Source organism: Odontesthes bonariensis, chromosome 24 (assembly GCF_027942865.1).
Source record: "Odontesthes bonariensis isolate fOdoBon6 chromosome 24, fOdoBon6.hap1, whole genome shotgun sequence".
NCBI classification, from domain to species: Eukaryota; Metazoa; Chordata; class Actinopteri; order Atheriniformes; family Atherinopsidae; genus Odontesthes; species Odontesthes bonariensis.
The window spans coordinates 27994417-28004046 of NC_134529.1; positions in this window are offsets into that span (position 1 = coordinate 27994417).

Here is a 9630-nt window from a genome sequence, read left to right on the forward strand (position 1 = left end):
TACTTATACTAAACGATCGTTCATGAACTTGTTCATATTTTGGGTGAACGTGAACTGAACGTACTGTATTTCTGCCTGATGAACGTTATTGTGAGCACGCTTATTCTAGCGTTCGTGAACAGTGCTCTCTCACAGTTTAACTTTGTTCAAGAGTGCCAGATATCCATGGAGCATACCAGGTAAAATTCCGGCTAAAAGACACCGTAAACCCAAAACGCCTGGAAAAGAATGCCTGCAAAACCTATGGGCGATTTCAGAAAGACCCCCTAAAACCTGAAGTTTTTCTGATGTACCTGGTCACTGTATCTATTCGTCTCGGAAACGAGATGTGCCCAAAGCTCCTCAGTAAAAATATGATTAAATGCCTGCAACGGTGTGGCATCTGCAGGTAAATCGACTTTCACCCCTGGTGTGCGGTTGAAATCTCTCCGTCGATTACGGTGGTAATTGTCAGTCTTCCACTTACATTCAAACCCTTCAAAATCATCCTCGTCGTTATCGTCATCTTCAAACATATGTGCTAGCCATGAATCTCCATCAATTGGGTCAGCACGTTCATCAGCATCATCAAAGCCAAGAAACTCCTCACAATCGCTACCGTCTGAAATGTCTTCCCACTGAAAGTCCTCCATGCTTGTTCGATGTAACTAAACTTCAAACAATGACACGAGGAACATGACGACACTCTCACGTGTCTATTATAATGCATTTCATTGGCGCAGAGGTCAATAATTGGTGCAAAACAACCTTATACATGAAAAAAGACGTGCACGCTTTCCCGGCCTTAAAGGTAGAATAACGCAACAGCGCCCCCGGCTTTAAAGGTAGAAATGAGGCAAATTAGAAAAGTGACTGAATGAAAAGATAATGTTTAATAGTTTTGAATATTGCACTTTGAGGTACATCCTTTGTTTCCTACCTCAGCCTGGTTCTTACCTCAGATTGTATAATAATTCCTCATTAAAAAAAAGACCATTCTTACAGTTGATCCATGGGAATATACTGTGGGGGTGAAAGCTGCAGCTGGCTACGAGTGTGAACTGAATGGGTGGCAACTATGGGAAAATGGCGGCATTCTGAGGGTAACAGCTCGCAGCAACATATTTGAAAAAAAAAGAGCTGAGTTCAAAATTTTGAATTGAACTAGTTGAACTTTGAACTAGTTCATGTAGAAATTGAACTTTCCCAACACTGACCACAGGTGCATAAATTCAAGCACCTCGGCATGCAGACTGCTTCTGCAAACAGTCGTGAAATTCCATCGCTACTAAATATTCCGCAGTCAACTGTCAGTGGTATTATAACAAAGTGGAAGATTGGGAGCGACAGCAACTCAGCCATGAAGGGGTAGGCCACGTAAATTGTCAGAGCATAGTGCACAGTGGTCGCCAACTTTCTGCAGGATCAATCGCTTCAGACCTCCAAACTTCATGTTGCCTTCGGATTAGCTCACGAACAGTGCATAGAGAGCTTCATAAAATGGGTTTCCATGGCCGAGCAGCTGAATCCAAGCCATACATCGCCAAGTGCAATGCAAAGCGTCGGATGCAGCGGTGTAAAGCCACTGGACTCTAGAGAAGTGGAGACGCGTTCTCTGGGGTGACCAATCACGCTTCTCCATCCAATCTGATGGAGGAGTCTGGGTTTGGTGGTACTTGTTTGAATACATTGTGCCAAGTGTAAAGTTTGGTGGAGGGTTGATTAAGGTGTGTTTTTTTTTTTTTCAGGTGCTGGGCTTGGCCCCTTAGTTCCAGTGAAAGGAACTCTGAATGCTTCAGCATACCAAGAGATTTTGGACAATTTCATGCTCCCAACTTTCCCCCTTCCTGTTCCAACATGACTGTGCACCAGTGCACAAAGCAAAGTCCGTAAAGACATGGGTGAATGAGTGATGTGGAAGACTTTGACGGGCCTGCACAGAGTCCTGACCTCAACTTGATAGAACGCCTTTGGGATGAATTAGAGCGGATCAGTGTCTGACCTCACAAATTCGCTTCTGGAGGAATGGTCAAAAATTCCATTCTCAAAAAAAACAGCTGTTATAGCTGCAAAGGATGGGCCGACATCATCTAAAACCCTATGGATTAAGAATGGGATATCACTTAAGTTCATATGTGTGTAAAGGCTCATGTTTGGTAGTGTATATTAATACTTGAACCACCATGTAGTCATTTTGACCTCTCTCGTTTATTAAAGCTGCTGTCGGCAGGTTTTCAAAATTCCGAGTCTAAAGTCGGAAAACTGATACAACTTTCAGGTCCCTCCCCCAACCTCTACCAAGCTCCAAACCGCCCCCCAAACCCCTCCCCCTCTGTGGACGAGGTTGTGCACGTGAGTTCACACCAGTGTGCGCGCACACAAGCTGGGGCAGACTCACGCTCAGCAGCCTGTGCACAAGCTGTGATTGGCAGGTAGGATTCCTCCACCCTAACGTGATTGGTTAAAAACAGCCGGGAGCGCTCGATTTTTGCAAGCACGATTACAGGCTTCAGAGGGAGCTACAGATTTCGGGATTTTTCCTAAACAGCCTATTTAATATTCTACTTCCAGAATCCCATGACAGTTCAAGCTAATATGACTAAAAAAAAGTTGCCGACGGCAGCTTTAAAATGCACATAACTCTGTTTGAATAAAAAGCCTGTCTCCCAGTTGATGACTTTTCGTAAAAGTGTGCTATACATCATCTTGTGCATTTTGGAGATTCTGTAATAAAAGAAAAAAAAAGAAGTGTTTTTACCTAGAATTACGAGGTCATTTTGACCTCCATTACTCCTAATGCAAAAATGGTTATTGGTAATCGCTGTGATTGGCTGCCCACCGCTCAAGTGTATGGCATCTGTCTCCATGAGTGTGTGGCCATGTGCATGTTATGTGTTCAACAGGCGCTAACCTGGATGGCTGAAATGCGGAGGAGTAATTTCGTGTTAACATTCCTGTGTACATGACAATAAAAGTAATCTTAATACAGCCAGTCAGACCAAGGCATTACTCACTTTAGAGTAATGCCTTTCATTACCCCTTTCTTACATACACACACTATTAGAAAAATAACAATAGGTGTTGCTAGGCAATCCCAATATAAAACAAGGTCAAGTTCACTTTGATACATTTGCAGGGAGGAACTTGTCGTTTGCCGAGCAAGACCTATAGTCATTTTCCAAATGGTGTGTTTGTGTGTGTGTACAGAAATAAATTTCGTTGCAATTCTGCTCCAGCAAATATGACCCATATGTTTTGGAATTGCTCTAAGTTAACTGAATTTTGGTAATCTATCTGTAAAATACTAAATGATGCATTTAACACCAAAGTCTGCAGATATGGCCATCTTTGCAGTGTTGGCACATGCTACCCATTGACAAGATGAACGCGTTTGCCTTTGTATCTTTGATAGCCCGTAGAAATATAGTGTTACATTGGAAATCCCCTGAACCACCCAAAGTGTCTGTCTGGCTCACTGAGTTAATGTTTTTCTTGAAATTAGAGAAAATTAAATACTTTTCTAGTGGCTCAACAAGACAATTTCACAAGATGTGGGACCCTCTAATTGAGTACTTTAAAAATCTTAAGACCCCTCCATAAGCCTATGGAGCCCTGAGATTTATATTTGATCTTGCCTAATTATTGACATGTACTTGAATACATTGTCTGTCATTATTATTATTATTACTGTTTATTTATTTTTCTCAATTTTCTCATCACTGTATGGACAATTTAATTCTTACTAGCATTACTACTATCATTATTACTGTTTTTCCCTTTGTTTATATATTTAATGTATTGCATTGTTCATTTATTTAACTTTGCTATCTATGCTTATATGTGTTTTTTTCCCTTTACAGCAGTATATGGGTGTTGTGGGTGGGTGGGTTGGTTCTGTTTGTTAAAAAGAAAACTAATCCAATTCAAGATATTGTATTTAAATGAATCTTACTTTGTGCTTTCTTGAATAAAAAATATACCTAAAAAAAAAGAAATAAATTAAATTGAATTCCCAGTCATTGTGATGATGTCAGAAACAGATTATTCTCCAGATTTGCTGTATAGGAAGTTTGATTGCCACAGGCCTGTTCATTTAGCTAGTTACTCAGTTCGTCAGTCAGTCAGTTAATTAGTAGAAAAGGAAGAAACGCTCAATGGCTACGTTCAACAATACAGATAAAAATTTGGCCCAAATTCAACTTTTTATGACAATCTGAACAGCACAAATGGGCGATTCTCATGAAAAACAGATTTAAAACGGTTCACACTTGAAAAATTTAAAATGGCATTTGAATACAAAATGTCTTTTTGTAATGCAAGATTAGGGTCTGTACTTCTTAGAAACACTTTTAAAATTTTTATTTTTTTTTTTCTGTATATTTTGCACCATTTTAGTCAGTCAGAGCACATAAATTCTCAGTACCGCAACATGATAACATAGAACAGATATGGTTTAAAAGTTACACATTTTTTTTTTATTTTTAAATAGATATTATTAACAGTTGTGCTCATATGTGTATATAGCCCAGAAAATATTATATTTATAAGTTTCCCATTTTTTTTTCAATTTTATGATTTGTCTCATTACCGCAACATATTTCATGATTCATGTCCCGTCTTTTCAGGATATTTAGCTAAAAAAATCACATGTATAATTACTTATTTAGTACAGATGACATATGAAGAAATACAATTTATCCAAATACCATTATAAACTAGAATTTGTTTTACAACAGCAAAATAATTAGTAAATAAACATGTGTTGCGGAAAAGAGAAAGGTGTTTCGGAAATGAGAGTCAAAGTTTCGGTAATGAGAGTTATTACAAGGATTCCTACTTAATTCACAATAACACTTTACACAACAAACACAGAGTGTGAATGCTGTGAATATATAACAAATTCTAATGATGTACCTCTAGAGTTTTGTATGGAGTAGTAATATTGAACAAAATGTGGCATTTGCTGTTGAAAATTATTCCCAGAAAGAATGAAAATATCCCATTTTGAACTGTGCATTTTAATAAAAAAGATTCCAGCATACTGTATCTCAGACATAAATTCATTTAAAAAATGTAAGCATCAATGTAGATATAAATGGAAAAGGAATGTTTAAATGCAATATAATCAATACATCTCATTACACACCTGTGAAAAATTAAATTCATCAAAGAAGTACACATCAATGTAGATATAAATTTAAATGGTAGGTTTACATAAGTTACAAAATCATCAATACAACATCTCAATACACACCAATGAAACCTATGAAACATTAAATTCATGAAAGAAGTACGTATACATCAATGTAGATATTAATTGAAAAGGAATGTTTAAATTCGAATAATCAATACATCTCATTACACACCTATGAAACATTAAATTCATGAAAGAAATACACATCAATGTAGATATAAATTGAAATGTTTTTAAATACAAAATAATCAATACAACATCTCATTACACAAAATAAAATTAATTGAAATGGAACCATTCAATATACTGTACATCCACTTTGGAAAACAATATGCCTCAGGTGCGCAGCTTGTATTTAGCCCAAATATCAGGCAAAACACAAAAATGCCTCGCAGAGGAGGTGACCGGCAGAGGCTCGGGAATTTGGTCTTTGATGTCGTGGCGGTAGTACCAGACATTTTCCCCAGGAAACTTAATTGACGGCACATAGAAACGGTTTTCCCCGGCGCAGTTCATGGTGTCCACCTCATATTGGTCATCTACAATCTGTGTTTTAGAAAAATAATTTTAAGAGACTTCCTTCTACACTGTAGTTTCACTTGAAAGTAATGCCTTGAAATATTTTTTTTACCTGTGTAACTACACCGGGGTACAGATCTGTGTCGTACTCCACGAGGACCCACTGGTCAACCTCTATGGGGGTCACTGGTGGCTTTGTGGAAAAGTCTTCTTCCTCCGCAAATGCATGGCGTGATGGACCGAAGCACTCACAATTCTTCAGACAGAAACACGACACTTCCCTCGTGTGAACTACCCCAGGGGTGGTGGACATCACCTGTTGTATAGATTAACAAAAACAGTTTGAGTATCACTGGTATACTAATTTATGGAAATGTGATTAGGATGGCTACATAATGATATCTTGAATGTACTAACTTACAGTATGTGTGGGTGATGTGACTTGTTATGTGAGCACTTAAATATATTCATTTTGACCTACTTGGTGGATTTTCATTGTCCCTGGAACTGGCTTAAGGTGTGGAGGAACCAATTCACCCCTCTCCTTAATTTTATCCTCCGACACCTGTCAAAGTCACACTGAACTTAATTTATCAGTTTCTTAAGTCACAGGCATTTAACAGGAGATTGAAATGGTGTTCAACCAAACAATGTACAATGTACAATATAACCTAAGACATAGTTACACACACACACACACACCTGGAATAGAGTTACCGAGGAGTTCAGGGTCAGCTGCTGAAACAGAGTATCTGCATCTGGGATGCTTTGGCCGTATGCCACTATTCGGTCCGCCAGGTTTTTTAAGGCTGCCCCCACGCCATCTGGGGCTCCTTTTCCATGAGACGCCTCTGTGAAGTTCCACGTCATGTATTTAAATCCATGAAGGAATGGTACAGTGGAGGCCAAGTAGAACGAGGTTTTGTTCCTGTATTGTGAAGTTGGGCCATCAGAAACAAAATGTATGTTGCATACAGTGGGGTGTTTTTGACGGATGAACCTCAAAACAGGTTTCAGGTGGGCCCATGTTGCTGTTGCTTTGTGTTGGAGGCTAGCAGACACTGATGAAAAGGCTTCCACCCTGCCTTTACTGTTGTATATCATACCAGTGTGGAGGGTCACCTGCTGGTTCCCACCTCCAAAATGGGTATCCTTCACTTCACGTGCATACTTGCAGCTCCAATTTTCGCTGTAATCGACATGTACCATCACATCATCATCATGGATGCTATCCTTCATCGTCTTGAGAGCGGAAAACTGGTGCCTGATGTTGAAGATATGCGCGGCAAACTTAGGGAGATGTTCCATGGTAAGAGCTACCAACCTCTCAATGGATGTACTTCGGGTTTCAAGTGTGGTGTTCTTCACTTCTTTCTCCCTGGGTGCAGCTTTCCCGGTCCTCTCCACCGTGATAGACCTGGTCACCCACTCCTGCCAGGTGATGATGTTGCCCTTGTTCTCCACATCAAGTGCTGTTGGAATCACTCTGTCTTTGCATGCCTCACAACGATTGTACATACAGTCAATGCTGTTGGTATTGCACACAACTGACTGTACGACATCACCTGCATAAGATGATTGTATCACTCCAAGCTGATGTAACTTTTTTAGCTTGAAATTGAAATTTTCATGCAGCTTGCATGCACAGGTATCCCTGTCAGCAACTTTTGGCCTGACAATCCAAAACGGTCTAAGCTTAAAGAAATGTGCCTTAGACACATTTTGATTAGGGTTTTCACCACAAAACCTCTTGTGCAGGTTCGCCATTGTGTCACACAAGTGCCTCTTCCTATAAATCACTCCTCTCCGCCGGATCTCCCCAGATTTGCCGTTGACCACACTGGATACATCATCCCTATGGAGGAAAGAATGAACCATCTTCAACAGGCATCTCCTCTTGCTGTTTAGTGAAATGCCACCTTTCTGCTGCCTGACTTTTTTGGAGGTTGTAGCAATTGGCTTGGTCGCAGTCACCCGTCGAACTTTATGTCTCCTAAATTTCTTGTTGAGATTCTGCAGTTCTTTTCTGTTTTTTTTCAATTCTTCTTCTGCCTGTCTCAGTTTGGCCCTCAATCGGTTGACAACTTTTGAATTCCTTCTGCTTGCGCTTCTCTTTGGGGTTGATGACTGCAGTGGTGGTGTCGATACATGGACTTGCGTTGACACGCAGTCCTCGGGTGTTGACACATTTACTTCAGCTGCAGCTATTGTGGAAGAATCACTTGATTCACTCACTGAAGAATCTGGAGTGAGGTTGAGAACACATTGGGTTTGTTTTTTGTTCTTGTAGCTTTTCGCCGAATATTGTCTCCACTGTAGTTTTTTTTATCATGCTCCCTTTTCGTGAGATCCTTGACAGTCTTTACTTTACCACTCTCCTTACGTTTCTGATACCTGAAAGAAGAACCCAAGATATGTGTTACTGAACATAGTCATTACACAAATGAAAGTAATGTGCACAACCACTGTTATTTATATTTGGACTTAATTGTGTGTCCGTGTGTGAGCGCATGCACATCTGCCTCAGCCTAATGTACACGCCTGTCTTTCAGTCTGTCTCAACCTCTGTGTGTGTGTGTGTGTCCCTATTATCTCCCTGTCACCGAACCTCTCTCTCTCTTTCCGTCTGTACTCCTCAAGTAGCTCAGGATTGCTAAAGATTTTCTCTGAACTTAGACAGCCTAGCCTTTGCGGATGCCTTTTTTTTTTCAGAATAGATTCTTGTCTGTAAGGAAATGAAATGACATTGCATATTACAGTTGATTTAAAAATGTAAATGGTAAAAATATTACATTAATATTTACAAAGATAGCTTATATGGATAGAGATATCATAGAATTGTTACATTGAACCACACATGCTACTATGCAATGTATATTAAACTTCTCAAAATGACATGATACAATGCAATGACATACTAAACAGATTTATATAGCAGGTCAGTGCTCAATTACAAAGGACCACAGCCATATTGTATTATATAGTGTATGATATAGGCCTACATATATAATTATATATAATACATATAATATACAATATACTATATATATATAATAATTATATATATATATATCATACACAATATAATATATAAATATATAAAACAATATACTATATAATGTACAATATACAATATATATAAGTTCATGTCACTTAAAACATTAATTTTTCACTACCGCAACAGTGAATCTCTCCACCGCAACAGGCTTTTAATTGTTGCGGTGTATGAGAAGGCTGTTGCGGAGCCTGAGTGACCTTGACCTTCTTTGATCTCTCTGGGGCCACCATGATGCCTGGCTAAACGTTTGCTAGCTTTTTGTATTTAGACCTTAAACCTTAAAAATTCACAAAACACAATAAAATTGATATTTTTTAAAAATTGAAAACTTGCTGTTTCGGTAATGAGAAATAAAAACTTGTGTATGCTCGCTGACAACCAAGTTTTTAACATTTATCTGGAGAGATATAAAATGGGGTGCTTACCTGGTAGCCATCTTGGGTGTTACAGTAAAAGGTGTCTCCCCCCTCAAAATGGCTGAAAAAACCTGGTTCAGACCCCAGCGATTTCAATAACTTCCGCCCCATTTCTCACCTTCCTTTCATCTCCATAATCCTAGAAAAAAATGTTGCTTTCCAACTTCACTCCTATCTCATCAATAACAGCCTTTATGAACAATTCCAGTTCGGTTTCCGTCCCCACCACAGCACAGAAACAGCCCTCATAAAGATCACCAACGACCTCCTCATTGCAGCTGACACCGGTTTCATTTCCATTCTCATCCTCCTTGATCTGAGTGCCGCCTTTGACACCATTTCTCACATCATCCTTCTCAATAGACTCTCCTCCTTAGGCACCACCAGCACCACCCTGCACTGGTTTCACTCCTACCTCACAGACCACACTCAGTTCATACAGCTCAAGTCCTTCTCCTATCAGC